Source organism: Artemia franciscana, chromosome 18, assembly GCF_032884065.1.
Source record: "Artemia franciscana chromosome 18, ASM3288406v1, whole genome shotgun sequence".
NCBI classification, from domain to species: Eukaryota; Metazoa; Arthropoda; class Branchiopoda; order Anostraca; family Artemiidae; genus Artemia; species Artemia franciscana.
The window spans coordinates 32719439-32736049 of record NC_088880.1 but is presented as its reverse complement, the minus strand read 5'-3'; the positions used below and the strand labels follow the sequence as shown (position 1 = coordinate 32736049).

General features: G+C 37.7%; 1 pseudogene; it reads right to left on the bottom strand.

Annotated features, from left to right (window-relative positions):
• Positions 1-2302: 2302 nt before the first annotated feature.
• Positions 2303-11406, bottom strand: LOC136038887 (protein lethal(2)essential for life-like; annotated as a pseudogene).
• Positions 11407-16611: the final 5205 nt, after the last annotated feature.

Genomic DNA, 16611 nt, shown 5'->3' with positions numbered 1-16611 from the left:
GTAGTCAAAGTGGTACGTACTTCAAATCAAGTATTTGCCATCACAGCTGCAAGGAGTTGCATTTGCAATCGTAAGTGCTTGCAGACGCATATGGTTGTTGTAGTCAAAGTGGTACGTACTTCAAATCAAGTATTTGCCATCACAGCTGCAAGGAGTTGCATTTGCAATCGTAAGTGCTTGCAGACGCATATAGTTGTTGTAGTCAAAGTGGTACGTACTTCAAATCGGAGTTCTGAGTAGTCACAGTCGCACACACAGGTAGTTGGAGTCGCGGTTGCCAGTGTTTGTAGTCACAAACACAAGCAGTCATAGTCGCAAATAGCAGTAGTAGTAGTAGCAGCAGCATAAGTAGTAGTTGCAGTAGTAGTAGCAGTTGTAGCTGCCTTGAAAGGTTGAATTAAATGTCCTCAGCTGTTCCAGATATATTGCGGATACGTCCTTTTGACAACCTGCACGCATGTAGTGCGTTTTCATTTAGTTTCTAAACGTTTTCTGTTAGTTGTAGCTGAATACCCTTGTCCTCAGTGGCAGTAGTAGTCTCAATAGTAGTAGCGGTAGCATTCGCATGGTGCCTTATCGTCAGTTCAACTTCATCCTCAACGGGCCCTGAAAGTCTTTACTGAATACTCTAAGTCTTTTGGTTAATTAAACTTACCCCATAGCGTTCCCTGGAAATGTCGTCTTGATACCCTTAACCTTGATAGAAGTAATGGACTATCAATAAAAGTAGTAGTAGCAGTAGCAATCACATAATGTCATTTTGTTTGTTAAACATCTCTCTCAACATATCCTGAAAGTTTCAACTTAAATTCTAAGGCACCCTCCAAGTACTGCTCATTAGTTTAAACTTCACCTAAGAAATCCCTGAAGTTTTCACCTTAATACTGTTATGGATGCAGTGATCATAGTATGCACATAGTGCCTTTTGGTTTGTTCAACATCCCCCTCAACACTCCCTGAAAGTTTGAACTTTATGCTCAAAACTGTTCTTGAGACAATGCTAATGCGTCTTTTTTACAATCTACGTTCACACAGGGTGTTTTAACTATTTCAACATCCCCCTTAGCATCTCCCAAAAGCTTCACCTGATTGCTCTTAGCCTCAAAAGCAATAATAGTCGCGGTAGTAATAGCACTAGTGGCAGTATTAATAGCAGTGTGCACATTGTGCTTTTCGGTTTTCTCTTTTCAATATCCTGCTCAGCATACCCTGGAAGTTTCAACTGAACGCCCTAAGACAATACTAGGACATTGCTGAGTTTTCTTTCGGCAACCTGCTTGTGCATAGTGAGCTTTGATTTAGTTCAACGTCCCCTCAATATTTCCTAAAATTTCACCTTAACACCATTAGCTGTCGGGTTAATAGTAATAGTAGTAGAAGTAGTCTTAAAGTAGTAGTAGTAGTAGCATGCCAATATTGCCTTTTGCTTAGTTAAAAAGCCTTCAAAATATACTCTGTAATTTTCAGCTAAATATTCCGCGTTCCAAAGATATTAAGGATACACCTTTTTGACAGCCTGCATACCCATAGAGGGTATTGATTTAGGTCAACTTCTCCTTCATTATTTCCTGAAATTATCACCCTAATACCTTTAGCGTTAGAAATAGTAGTCGTCGCAACAGTTGTAATAATAATAATAGTAGTAGTCACTACTTATTGGTCAGTTGAACATTCCTTTCATCTTACCCCGAAAATTTCTACTTAATTACTCTAAGCCGTTCCTAAGACGATACTGACATAGCCTTTTGACAGCCTGTATGCTCGTAGTGAGCTTTGATATATTTCAAACCCCCCTGAATATTCCCTGAAATTCTAACCTTATTACTTTTAGCCTTAGTAGCAGTAGAAGTAGGAATAATAATAGTATATCACTAATTTTTAACAAGTTGAACACCTCCCACCTTATCATGTCCTCAAAGTTTCATTTAATAATCAAAGCTGTTCTTAAGATGTTGCTGACATGCCCTTCAATAGCCTGTATGCACATAGTGTTTTGATATGGTTCGAAAACCCCTGTATATTCCCTGAAATTTTCACCTTAGTGTCCTTTGCCTTAATAGTAGCAGTCGCAGTATACTATTGGTCAGTTGAACAACCCCCTCATCATGCCCTGAAAGTTTCAGTTTAACAACCTAAGCCGTTCCTGAGACACACCCTTCCAGCAAGATGCAAGCATGTAGTGTGTTTTTATTTAGTTCAACAGTCCCCTCAGCATCCCTGAAAGCTTTACCTTAATACCCTTAGCCTTTTTAGAAACCAAGCGCCAAACATAACCACCTTTCCAATAACAAAAAAAGAAATATTCATATAGAATCAGGTTTTTGACCAAAAAATATGCACAAACAACAAAAATAAAGCATGAGATTGGGTAGAAATAAAAAAAATAAAAAAAGAAAAGAAAAAAGAAGTAAACACACTACATCTCAGATCATTCGAGTTTTTTTTTGTGCCGTTTGCGTTAATTTTGGCCAAAAACTGGATTATATTTCGCATATTTTACAATAAAAATTTGACAGTATCATATAAAAAGCCATGAGACATTCATTTCTTCAAGGTCATAGGTTCGCAAGATTCCAAAATTACGGCCATTCTTCTTCATTCTCACCCTCAAATCTAGATCCAATTGGAGCCGGCATGATCTGAATCCTTCTTTGCCTTGGCTCCCCAGGGATTGCTTTTGGAGCATGAATTCGAAGTTCTCCATCCGACGAAAATGTGGAGCTTAACTCGCCAGGATTGATCGTTTTTGGGGGGACAAAACGTCGTCTTATCCTAATTGAATTGAAAAATATTAATAAAACAAATGAGCCAATTTAAAGTATGCAGGAGTCAAGACGAAACACTGACGCTTACCAATCCAGACACGAACGCAGAAATATCGACAGGAATAATGGTTTGGAGGGTTGAGCACAATTTACAATATTAATCAAAGCAAGTCAATCGTATGGAAGTATAATAACAAGGTTAACAAATTATTGATTCCTTTCAGTTTCAAGGAAGGAAAAGGGTGCCCCCCTTACTACGCACATGATTTGTAGGCGTGAGTAGAATTTACAGTATTAAGAATACACAATATAGTCGAAGTAGATATAGAGTAGAGAAGAGTAGAATACGATATGGAGTACAATACACAATATAGTCATATGGAAATATAATCACAAGGTTAACAAGTTATTAATTCCTTCCAGTTTCAGGGAAGGAAAAGGGTGCCCCTCCCCCCAATGCGCACATGATTTGTAGGCGTGGGTAAAATTTACAATATTAATCGAAGCAAGTCAGTCGTATGAAAATGTAATAACAAGGCTAGCAAGTTATTAATTCCTTCCAGTTTCAGGGAAGGAAAAGGGTGCCCCTCCCAAATACGCACATGGTTTGGAGGTATGGGTGCAATTTATGATATTAATCAAAGCAAGTCAATCGTATGGAAATATAATAAAATTAACGAAGCATTAATTCTTTCCAGCTTCAAGGAAGGAAAAGGGTGCCCCCCCCTAGCCATATAATTCGTTGGTGCGAGACAATTTAAAATATTAATCGTAACAAGCCAGTCGCATCGAAATATAATAATAGACTAACAAATTATTAATTCATTCCAGTTTCAGGGAACCAACAGGGTCCCCCCCCCCTCTACACACACGCCTGTCCTGAATAATAAAGTTTCATCGAGCTATGACTTATTTTTTAGACAAAATGCTGTCTGAATGGTATTTAGTTGGGTGCTATTTTGTTCGTTTTTTTCAATAACTGCCAATTTGAGCCACTAAGTCATCACAGATGAAATCTATAATAAAACACGGACAAAGGGCCAAGGAAAAAGGACAAAGAAAATAATATACTGGTTTAATTATGGTGCTAAAGCCATCTAGTTAAAAGATTACCATCCCCCCTTCATCCAGACAAAGTTTGAGCACGTTATTGACTGCGTAGTTTTATTTTCTTTAAATTTTATTCTGGGTTTATTCAAATTGGCTTTATGCAGCAATTCTTTATACTTACTGGCTGAATTGTCTTTTTTACGGTTTATGACATTAATTCTTCAATCTTCATATTTTTTTCGTCAGTCTCGTGCATTGCAAGTAAATTGGATAGGACAACCCCTTTTAATTGCTTAGTCAGGCATCTGGGCTGGGGATAATCTATCCCGGGGAAGATCTCTGGACCTATCCCCTAAAACCATGTTTTAATTTCTTATATTCATCTTACTTTTTAGGTAATTGTAATTCGTTATGTTTTTTAGATGATTTGTTCTTTGTTTGCGGTTGTTAAGTTGGGCCCATCCCTGACATGCCTCCAAAAGAAATTCTTGCATATTCACCCATCCTTAGCATTCACACTAATCATTTATTTTAAGCTATTATCAGTATCAATTATTTTCTACTAAGTATTTGTTAAAATCAAGAAATTTATCGAAGGTGTTTCTTTTTTATTATTTTCAAGTTTTTTACAAATTCACTCCCAAGAAGTGTGCGAAAAAAAGGGACCATACAATTAAAAACAAAGTGCATTTTACTCAACACTGAAAGGTGTGTTTTACTCAACACTAAAATACTGAAGACTAGGGACCAAACAATCAAAAACAAAGTGCATTTTACTCAACACTGAAAGGTGTGTTTTACTCAACACTAAAATACTGACGACTAGGGACCAAACAATCAAAAACAAAGTGCATTTTACTCAACACTGAAAGGTGTGTTTTACTCAACACTAAAATACTGACGACTAGGGACCAAACAATCAAAAACAAAGTGCATTTTACTCAACACTGAAAGGTGTGTTTTACTCAACACTAAAATACTGACGACTAGGGACCAAACAATCAAAAACAAAGTGCATTTTACTCAACACTGAAAGGTGTGTTTTACTCAACACTAAAATACTGAAGACTAGGGACCAAACAATCAAAAACAAAGTGCATTTTACTCAACACTGAAAGGTGTGTTTTACTCAACACTAAAATACTGAAGACTAGGGACCAAACAATCAAAAACAAAGTGCATTTTACTCAACACTGAAAGGTGTGTTTTACTCAACACTAAAATACTGAAGACTAGGGACCAAACAATCAAAAACAAAGTGCATTTTACAAAACACTTAAAGGTGTGTTTTACTCAACACTAAAATACTGACGACTAGGGACCAAACAATCAAAAACAAAGTGCATTTTACTCAACACTGAAAGGTGTGTTTTACTCAACACTAAAATACTGACGACTAGGGACCAAACAATCAAAAACAAAGTGCATTTTACTCAACACTGAGAGGTGTGTTTTACTCAACACTAAAATACTGACGACTAGGGACCAAACAATCAAAAACAAAGTGCATTTTACTCAACACTGAAAGGTGTGTTTTACTCAACACTAAAATACTGACGACTAGGGACCAAACAATCAAAAACAAAGTGCATTTTACTCAACACTGAAAGGTGTGTTTTACTCAACACTAAAATACTGAAGACTAGGGACCAAACAATCAAAAACAAAGTGCATTTTACTCAACACTGAAAGGTGTGTTTTACTCAACGCTAAAATACTGACGACTAGGGACCAAACAATCAAAAACAAAGTGCATTTTACTCAACACTGAAAGGTGTGTTTTACTCAACACTAAAATACTGACGACTAGGGACCAAACAATCAAAAACAAAGTGCATTTTACTCAACACTGAAAGGTGTGTTTTACTCAACACTAAAATACTGAAGACTAGGGACCAAACAATCAAAAACAAAGTGCATTTTACTCAACACTGAAAGGTGTGTTTTACTCAACACTAAAATACTGAAGACTAGGGACCAAACAATCAAAAACAAAGTGCATTTTACTCAACACTGAAAGGTGTGTTTTACTCAACACTAAAATACTGAAGACTAGGGACCAAACAATCAAAAACAAAGTGCATTTTACTCAACACTGAAAGGTGTTTTCTACTCAACACTAAAATACTGACGACTAGGGACCATACAATTAAAAACAAAGTGCATTTTACTCAACACTGAAAGGTGTGTTTTACTCAACACTAAAATACTGACGACTAGGGACCAAACAATCAAAAACAAAGTGCATTTTACTCAACACTGAAAGGTGTGTTCTACTCAACACTAAAATACTGACGACTAGGGACCAAACAATCAAAAACAAAGTGCATTTTACTCAACACTGAAAGGTGTGTTTTACTCAACACTAAAATACTGAAGACTAGGGACCAAACAATCAAAAACAAAGTGCATTTTACTCAACACTGAAAGGTGTGTTTTACTCAACACTAAAATACTGAAGACTAGGGACCAAATAATCAAAAACAAAGTGCATTTTACTCAACACTGAAAGGTGTTTTCTACTCAACACTAAAATACTGAAGACTAGGGACCAAACAATCAAAAACAAAGTGCATTTTACTCAACACTGAAAGGTGTGTTTTACTCAACACTAAAATACTGAAGACTAGGGACCAAACAATCAAAAACGAAGTGTTTTACTCAACACTGAATCTTAATGTAAATGATACCATCAGATTCAGTGTATCATAAAGCTCTACTGCAGAGGTTTTCAGCTTCTATCTCCAAAAATGTGGAATTTTGTATGAATTTTGCGGGATTTTAAACTAAACAAAAGACAATATGTGTATAGTACTAATCAGTGGTACTACTTGCAACTTCTATTGCTGCTTGTGATTCCTATTCGCGACAACCACCACTATTTGGGACTGCTTCTACCTCTTACGACTGCTTTTACTACTTGTAACTACTACTGCTTCTTGCTACTACTATTGCAACTTGTGACTACTACAACTCACGACTACTAATATTACTACTTGCGACCACAACTACTTTTCATTACTGCTAATACTTGCGACTTCTATGAATACCTTTGAGTGTTACTACCACTTGTGAGGGCAAGTGGCGTTCTGTTTTTTAGAAGGCTGAAGAATCCATAGCCCTACTCGTGTTTCTGGTAATTTTTGTTCGTTTTAAGTCTGGGTTGATTATTAACATTTCTGTTCGTCTGGGTTTTATTTACTTATTAATAGTCATTATATGTTCGTTATGCGCTTGGATTATTATTTGACTTTATTTCTGCTTGTCTTTGGCTTAAGGTAGCTCTTTTTCAAAAACTTCTTTTGAGAATTTTTTTTTAATTAATTTTAAAAAATGACATGTGACTTTGACAGCTCAACAACTTTGGGTCCAATGAATAGCTCCTCCACCTTACCCAATATAAACCTTTTTGCAGATGTCCTGATGTCAAAATTGCTGACTACTTATTCAGTATTGTCTGTATAAACCGTCATAGGAGACAGATACTGATGTCTTATACATTTACTAACGGCTTACTTTCTAGCATGAATTTCCTGTAAACTAAACAGTTAATGCCCCAATACAGAAAAAGAGTGGCGACAAAGTTGAGCTTATCAGAATCAACGCTTTAGCATTGACTTAGTGAAGAGCAAATTATGCTCCATGTATTTTTCTCCGGCTCCTTCACATTGAAGGGGTTTTCATATAAACTTAGGAGGGGGCTCATTAGAAGGACGTCTCACCGACGGTGCCACCCAAAGGGGATATTGCCTTTGAGGTTGCAGGAGGCTTCTAGGAGGCAAGCTCCGTTGGACGGTTTTTAGGGGCAGGTATTCAAGGTCAAGCTTTTCTTTGGAGCAACTTTATCTGGAGCAAGCTGAGTGTGAGTTTCTCAGGGCAAGTAAACTCGTTGTAATGTGTAAATATTAAGGGCAAGAATCGAAGCAGTAAGTTTTCTGGACAGTTTTCAAGTGGTTAGAGTTACTTGCGGTTGGTTTTCCAAAAAAGTTCTTTGGAGGTGAGTTCTCTAGGGCTAAGTTTCTGCGGACAATATTTCTTGGGGACAGGTTTTCCAGAGAGATCTTACCGGGGTAAATTTTTCGGATGAGTTTTCTTGTTACGAATACAGATAGGTTCTAATAACATCTTCGTTTGGTGCAAATAACTTGTTAACGTATGTCTACTATTGTCCATTCTAAAGTCAGATGCGTATAATATGACATCATTTATATTACAAAGACAAAACCATAGGACTGGAGACTATAGTAGGAAAATATGGACTGGGAAAGATACTTACTCTCTAGAAACATAACCTTCTTCACCTTCATAATCTGGACGCTCTTTATGCACGCCATGGACAATTATCTCCTTGTCTGTGCTGTTCACTGTAATGTCGCTTGGGAGAAAGCCTGGTAGCTGCATGGTGATTTCCCATTCCTTATCATCCTCCCTTGTCCGAACATCTGTGCCTCTCCTTGAAAAACCCTTTGAACGGTTCTAACCCTCCTTCTCCTCCTTCTTCTATGAAGATGGGTACGCGACAATCCATATGGTCTAAAAAAACAACAATAGTATCATAATCAATACAACAGCTTTATATTTATTAAAAATTAACTCTTTTACCGTGTGTTACTTTTCTCCAAGATTCATCATGGTTGCACCAGTAGATACAACCAATAAAGGTACGACCCAGAATTCCTAGTAACCGAACTTTAAAAAATAAATTTTAAATGAGTGTCTGATGGCATAATTTCCCATAAAATATTATTTTGAAAATAGTAATTTTATTTAGATATCACTGAACAACAATCTTTAATATTTGAGAAGTTCATATATCAGAGGTAACGCTCTAGCGTTACCTCTGATTAGATTTTAACGATTCTGATCAGAGTCAATCAGACTTCAACGTATCATTTTTTACCTATGGCGACTTCATATAGAATGGGTGACCGGGTGAACTTCAGAGGGGGCTCACACGACTGGAAGTGGAAGTTCTAGTGCCCTTTTAAGAGCCGAATATAATCAGAGGGCCGCCAGACCTTTCCCATGATCTTTTTCCCCCAAATACATCTGAAAAAATTTCAACTGGCTATTTTGTTCAAAATAGTCCAAAGGTCAAATAGCTATGCCTCTGGAGTGTACTAAAAATCCCATGTCAGAGGGGCAAGGGTTGTACGTTCTGCAAGTTGCCCATTGCTAACATATAAGGGTTTTTATTAGAAAAAGGGGGAAGTTTGAGCCTGGGTTTCCAAAAAGGCTTAGGGTATTAAGATGAAACTTTGAAAAAATGTTGAAAGCGACGTTGAACAAAATCAAAATTCGCTATGTGCATGACGACTTTCGAAAGTGTATCAGCAACACCTAAGAAACAGCTGACAGCACTGAATTTAAACTTTCAGGGCGTGTTAAAGATAAATTGGAGGGCAGCCATCCCCCTTGATCTTTTTTTGACACCCCCTCCTCTTAACACTGAACAAAACTCTGAAAAGAGACAATCGTTGAAAATAGTCGAAAGGTTAAGCAACTATGCCTCCGGGGACGCCATACCCCCCCACAGTCCCGGTCGTGGATTATAAATTATGCAATTTGTCTATTTTTTACATGCAGGATTTATCATTACAAAAAGGGAGAATGTTTGATTCTGTGTATGTGTTTGGAATGGCTAAGGGTATTAAGGTGAAACTTCGGAGGATGCATCCAATTTATCAAAAAGGCGTACCTCCAATATTTTGAGAACAGCTTAGGGTATTAAGTTTAAACTTTCAAGGGTTTAAACTTTCAGTTTAAACCCTTCCATGCTCTTTTTAACTGCCCACCCCAAAGATATCTGATCAAAACTAAAAACAAGAGCCAAGAGCTCATATGGTACTTGTGACGAGGTTGGAAGAGCCAAGAGCTTCTTCTCACTAAGTTTCATTACGTTCTCTCCACTCTACGCGTTTTCCAAGATTTATGGTTTCCCCCTCCAACTCCTCCCAATGTCCCCAGATCTGGTCGCTATTTAAAATAAGAGCTCTGAGACACGAGGTCCTTGTAAATATGTAATTTCATTAAGATCCAATAACCCGTTCATAAGTTAAAAATACCTCATTTTTTTCTAATTTTTCCAAATTAACCGTCCTTCCACTCCCCCCAGATGGTCAAATCGGGGAAGCGACTATTTCTAATTTAATCTGGTTGGATGCCTGATATGCCTGCCAACTTTCAGCGATTCCTATATTAATCACGTATCTAGTTTCAGATCTTCTTCATGTAAATCCCAAAGAGAGCGGATCCGGTCAGTTTATGTCAATAACGTATCTAAGATATGTGCTCATTCTTCCCACCAAGTTTCATCCCGATCTCTACACTCTAAACGTTTTCCAAGATTTCCGGTTTCCCCCTCCAACTCCCCCCAATGACACCGTATCCGGTCAGGATTTAAAAGAAGAGCTCTGAGACACGAGGTTCTTCTAAATAACAAATTTCATGAAGATCCGATCACCCGTTCATAAGTTAAAAACACCTAATTTTTTCTATTTTTTTCCGAATTAACCGTCCCCTGCTCCCCCCAGATGGTCAAATCAGGGAAATGACAATTTCTAATTTAATCTTAATTTGGTCCCTGATACGGGTGCCAAATTTCATCGACCTAGCTTATCTGGAAGTGCCTAAACTAGCAAAACCGGCACAGACAGACCGACAGAATTTGCGATCACTATATGTCACTTGGTAAATACCAAGTACCATAAAGACTATCTTGTTCAAAATAGTCAAAAGGTTAAATAACTATGCCTTCGGGGATGATCTAGCCCACTGTACTCCATGGGGTAAGTTTGTAAGCTATATAAAGTCCCATTGTTTATATGTAAAGCTTGATCCTGAATCTTCAGAAAGGATAAGTGCATTAAGGTGAAACTAGTAGAAAATGTTGCGGGGATGTCAAACAATATCAAAACAGACTACATGCAGGATGGTTGTCAAAAGGGTGCAACAACAATATCTAAGTAAGGGTTAAGGGTAGTAAGCTGAAATTTTCAAGGCATGTTGAGGGCCACCAGCTTCTTACCCCTCTGGCTCTTTTAGATACCCCCCATTATGCTGATATAAATTTTGGAAACAAATTTTATTCGAAAAAGTCAAAAAGTCAAACTGTTATGCCACCCGGGTTGCCATGCCCCCATAGTCAATTTTCCAGTCTGTTCAAGACACAAAGTTTCATTACAAACAAGGGTTTGGCTACTGCCCCCTTCCCTAACTGTAAAATTAACGCCTACTGCGTACTTGACGCTTTTGTAGTTATCACAACATTAAAAATAAAAATAAATATCACACTGAAATGAAATTATGAACTGTTCGCCTTTTACTAGGCTGCAGCTATCGCTACAACCATGATCAACATATAAGGGTTAGATATTCCCAAACGGTGCCTGAATCACTGAGAATGACTTTTGGCCGATTGAAATATATTTCAGTAGCCTACGATAAGTAAATATACTTACTTGTAGACATCAGTTGAAAAAGGATCACGCCAACGCCCTGTAAATGTCTCTACCGGTAGGTCAGCAAAGGGGTCCTCCCATGGATCTGTCCATTGATCAGTCCAAGGTGCTAGGGTAGTCATTTTTTTTAGCTTGATCTAGAAAAAAAAACTAAAAATATTAGAGTAAGATAATAGTAATTGTCAGGGAAAAATTTCTCTCTTAGTATAGGTGGTAAAATGACGCTTTAGAATCTAGTTACCCTTAAATTAAGCAGAGTCTCCCACTCCACCAACTGATGCTCATATCGGAGCGCTACTTGTCTCTGCGCACGACATGCTTCCACAATACGTGGAAACAACAAAGCTACACGCCGAATTTTAAAAAATACATTTTAAAATATGTTTGTTGCTTATTTTCTTCTTTTTCTTTTCATTCTAAGCTAAAAAGGTGTCCTGATGGATCAGCAGGAAAGGATAATGTAAATCTAAGGGAAAGAAAGTAACTTTGACCGAGGTTTCGGTTACTTTCAACTGAAAGTAAGGAGCTCCATTGAAATTTAGAACTAACAGAAAATATTCCGTATATGAAGGGGGCTGCCCCTTCCTCAACCCCCGCTCTTATGTTAGGTCTTGAAATTCTTTAAGCAAAATTCGTTAAGTCTTGAAATTCTTTAAGCACTTCTTCGTGAAGAATTGTGATAAAAGACAAACTTTAGCGTAAACAGCAAGGGCTAAGGAAGGGGAATCCCCCTCATGTGCAGAATATTATCTGTTTGTCTGAGTCTTACTGTTACTTAACATTTTCAGTTGAAAAAAAATCTGTGTTTTTGTCAAATTTCTTACCATTTTTCAAATCATACCAGGAACATCATTCCCTCCCATGTAGTTTCTCCTGGAGATTTCTCCCCGGAAACTTTTCCTTCCCATGGAAACTCTCCTTCCCCCTCCCCCAAAAAATCTGTATTTCCCAACAACAAATACTCTGTGCGAACAATGGGAAAATCTCGTACCTTACGGTCCTTTCCACAGGGACTATATGGGTTATATTGTCCCCAAAAGTATAATTATAGGACCTTCCAATTATGCTGAATCAAATGTATATCCAAAAATTGTGATCCGTGTCCTTGGGGAAAAATGGGGCGTCGGGGGTCTATTTGTCCTCCAGTATTTTTGGTCACTTAGAAAGGGCACCAGAACTTTCGATTTCTGTTCAAGCGATCCTTTTGCCGATTTTTTTTTACGACCATCGGTTTGATACACTTACCCCTGGGAAAAAAAAAAAAAAAAAACACGCACCCGGGATCATTCTTCTGGCGAAAAATACAGAATCCCAAGTCTACGAAATTTTATATATGGAAATTCAGATATGGAAGATTCATTTATGAAAATTCGTACACAAGAAATATAGAAATATCATATACGACACTTCATGCATGGAGAAACATGATACATGAAAAATCATGCCTGGAGTAAAATCCTATATGAACAAGAGCTAAGAGCTCATATGGCACTTGTTACGAGGTCGGAAGAGCCAAGAGCTTATATGGTATGAGCTCTAGCAAAATTCTAAGAATCAATAGATTGCTTTAAAAGGAAAATCAGAGGCTTAATGCCGGTCGGGATTTAAAATGAGAGCTCTGAGTCACGAGGTCCTTCTAAATTTCAAAATTCATTAAGATCCGATCACCCACTCGAAAGAAAAAAAACACCTCAATTTTTCTAATTTTTCCTCTCCCTTCAGCCCCCCAGATGTTTGAATCGGGGAAAACGACTTCATTAAGTAAATTTGTACAACTTCCTAACACACCTACCAATTTTCATCGTCTTAGCATGTCCAGAAGCACCGAACTCGCCAAAGCACTGAACCCCACCACCTAACTCCCCCAAAGAGAGCAGATCCAGTTCGGTTACGCCAGTCACGTATCTACGACATTTATAAGCATTTTCCAAGATTTCTGGTTTCCACCTCCAAATCCCTCCAATGTCAACAGATCTGGCCGAGATTCAAAATAAGAGCTCCGAGACACGAGTTCCTTCTAAATATCAAATTTTATTAAGATCCTGTCACCCGTTCTTAAGTTAAAAATACCCCAATTTTTCTAATTTTTCCAAATTAACAACCCCCAGCTCCCCCAAAGCGAACGGATCCGTACAAATTATGTCAATCTCGTATCTATAATTTGTGCTAATTCTTCCCATCAAGTTTCATCCCGATATCTCTACTGTAAGCGTTTTCCAAGATTTCCGGTTTCCAATATTTCTTTACCCCCCTCCAACCCTCCATGTCCCCGGATCCAATTTGAATTGAAAATGGAGCATCTGAGACATAAGATTCTTCTATATATCAAGATTTTCACGTTTCTCAAGAATTCAGGCTTCCCCCTCCAACTCCCTTCAATGTCACCTGATCTGTCGGGCTTCAAAATGAGTTTTAAAGCACAAGATCCTTCTAGATATCAAATTTCATTAAGATCTGATCACCCGTTCGTAAGTTACAAATACCTCATTTTTTCAAACTTTTCCGAATTACTCCCCCCCCCCCCTAACTCCACCAAAGAGTGGATCCGGTCTGTCATTCACCTATCTTGGACTTGTGCTTATTCTTTCCACCAAGTTTCATCCTGATCTCTCCGCTTTAAGCGTTTTCCAAGATTGTCGATCGCCCCCCCCCCTAATGACACTGGACCAGGTCGAGACAAAAAATAAGAGATCTGACTTTAGAGGTCCTTCTAAATATGAAATTTCATTAAGATACGATCACTCTTTCGCAAGTTAAAAATACCTAATTTTTTCTAATTTTTTAGAATTAACCCTCCCCCACTTCCCAATAGAGAGCGGATACGTCTCGGTTATATCAATCACGTATCTAGGACTTGTGTTTATTTTTCCCACCAAGTTTCATCCCGATTCCTCCACTCTAAGCGTTATCCAATATTTTAGGTTCCACCCTCAATTCCCCCCAATGTCACCGGATCCAGTCGAGATTTAAAATAAGAGCTCTGAGATACGATATCCTTCCAAACTTCAAATTTGATTAAGATCCGATCACTCCTTCGTAAGTTAAAAATACCTCATTTTCCTAATTTGTTCATAATTAATCCCCCCCCCAAACTCCCCCAAAGAGAGAGGATCCGTTCTGGTTATGTCAATCACGTATCTAGGACTTGTGCTTATTTTTCCCACCAAGTTTCATCCCGATCCCTCTACTCTAAGTGTTTTCCAAGATTTTAGGCTCACCCCTCAATCCCCCCCAATGTCACCAGATCCAGTCGGGATTTAAAATAATAGCTCTGAGACATGATATCCTTCCAAGCTTCAAATTTCATTATGATCCGATCAATCCTTCGTAAGTAAAAAATACCACATTTTTTCTAATTTTTTAGAATCAACACCCCCCCCCCCCAAATCCCCCAAACAGAGTAGATCCGTTGCGGTTATGTCAATAACGTATCTAGGACTTCTGCTTATTTTTCCCACAAAGTTTCATCCTAATCCCTCCACTCTAAGCGTTTTCCATGATTTTAGGTTCCCCCCTCCAACTCCCCCAATGTCACCGGACCAGGTCGGGATTTCAAATAAAAGCTCAAAGACATGATATCTTTCCAAACATCAAATTTCATTAAGATCCCATCACCCATTCGTAATTTAAAGATACTTCATTTTTTCAATTTTTCCAAATTAACTGGCCCGCTATGTCACTTGGTTAATACCAAGTGCCATAAAACCATTATCTATTTATCAATGTTAAACTTTTTGAGCCTTAACGATCAAATAGCTTTAAGGCAGCCTACCTGTTTATGTCAAAGGCTAGGAATAATACACAAACATCACTATACAATACACAGCCAGAATGCATGCATATCGGATTAAGACTTCCCAAGACAGATTAAGTTATTTTCCAGACACTGTCATCACCATATTTTTTATTCTTCCATCTGCCAGACAGTATCTAAACATTTTCTAAGCCGATTATCTTCTAAAATTGTTCTATTATTTTTAATTTTTTTTCCACAAATTTTCTATCATGTCACTTAATTTCAAACAACTTGTGATAACGAACTATAAGTAAGGATCGACCTGGCTCAATAGTAACCGAAACTCTAAAAAACGAACCAAAACTTTAAAAAACGGAGCTTTGATGCCAGTAGAAATACCAAAAGAATCGAATTCTTATGTTGATTTTAAGCATGTCAATTTCATTAAGTTTAGTCTTACCCATCAAAGGTTACGAGCCTCAGAAAGTCATAGAATCTTAATGAAAATCACACCACCAGATTCAGTGTATCAGGGAACCCAAATGTAGAGGTTTCAAGCTCCTATCTAAAAAGTGGAATTTTATATTTTTGCCAGAAGAGAGATCACGGATGCATGTTTATTTTTTTTCCTAGGGGTAATCATATTTATCCGGTGGTTCTAGATTATCATGAGAAGGCTCATTTGAACGGAAATTAAAAGGTCTAGTGTCCTTTTTACTGACCAAAAATCGGAGGGCAGCTCGGCCCCCTCTTACGCCCATTCTTTCTCAAATGGTTCGATCAAAATTTTGAGACAGCTATTTTTTCAGCATAGTTGAAAAACCGAATAACTATGTCTTTGGAGATATCATGACCCACCACAGCCCGTGAGAAAGGTATTTTACGTTACAAAATTTGCCCATTGTTGACGAATAGTATTTGTTATTGGGAAGTATGCCTACATTTTTCATGAGGGATTTTCTGCTGGTGGATTTTCCATGGGGATAATTTTCCATGAGAAGGGTAGTTTTCAGGGGGTAATTTTTCAGGGGAAATTTTATAGTAGGGGAATTTGCCAGAAGCCCTATACAAAATTCTTCTTATGTATTGCTTTCTCAGTGCCGACTCAATTTGGACGTAGAGATGTTAAGGGTAATTTTCTTGGGTAAATTTTTACCAGGATTGAATTGTCTAGAGAATAAATCTGTGGGGAGAAGGGATTTATCTGTGGAGGTGTGGCCAGATTTCCTGGTATTACTTAAAAAACGATCAGAAATTAAATAAAAAACAAGTTTTTTCAACCGAAAGTAAGGAGCAACATTAAAATTAAAAACGAACAGAGATTATTTCGTATACTATATGAGGAGGGTTGCTCCTCCTCAACCCCTCGCTCTTTACGCTAAAGTTTGAATTCTGTCCCAATTCCTTAAAAACGACTCCCGAAACAATGTTTGTTTAATTAGAATAAGAAGCTTTTTTTTAAGTACCAAAAAACTGCAGCGTAAAGAGCGAGGTATTGAGGAGTAACTCCCCTCATTTATGTAATAATTTCTGTTCGTTTTAAGTTTTAATGTTGCTCCCTACTTTCAGTTCAAAAAACTTACTTTTTTTATTTAATTGT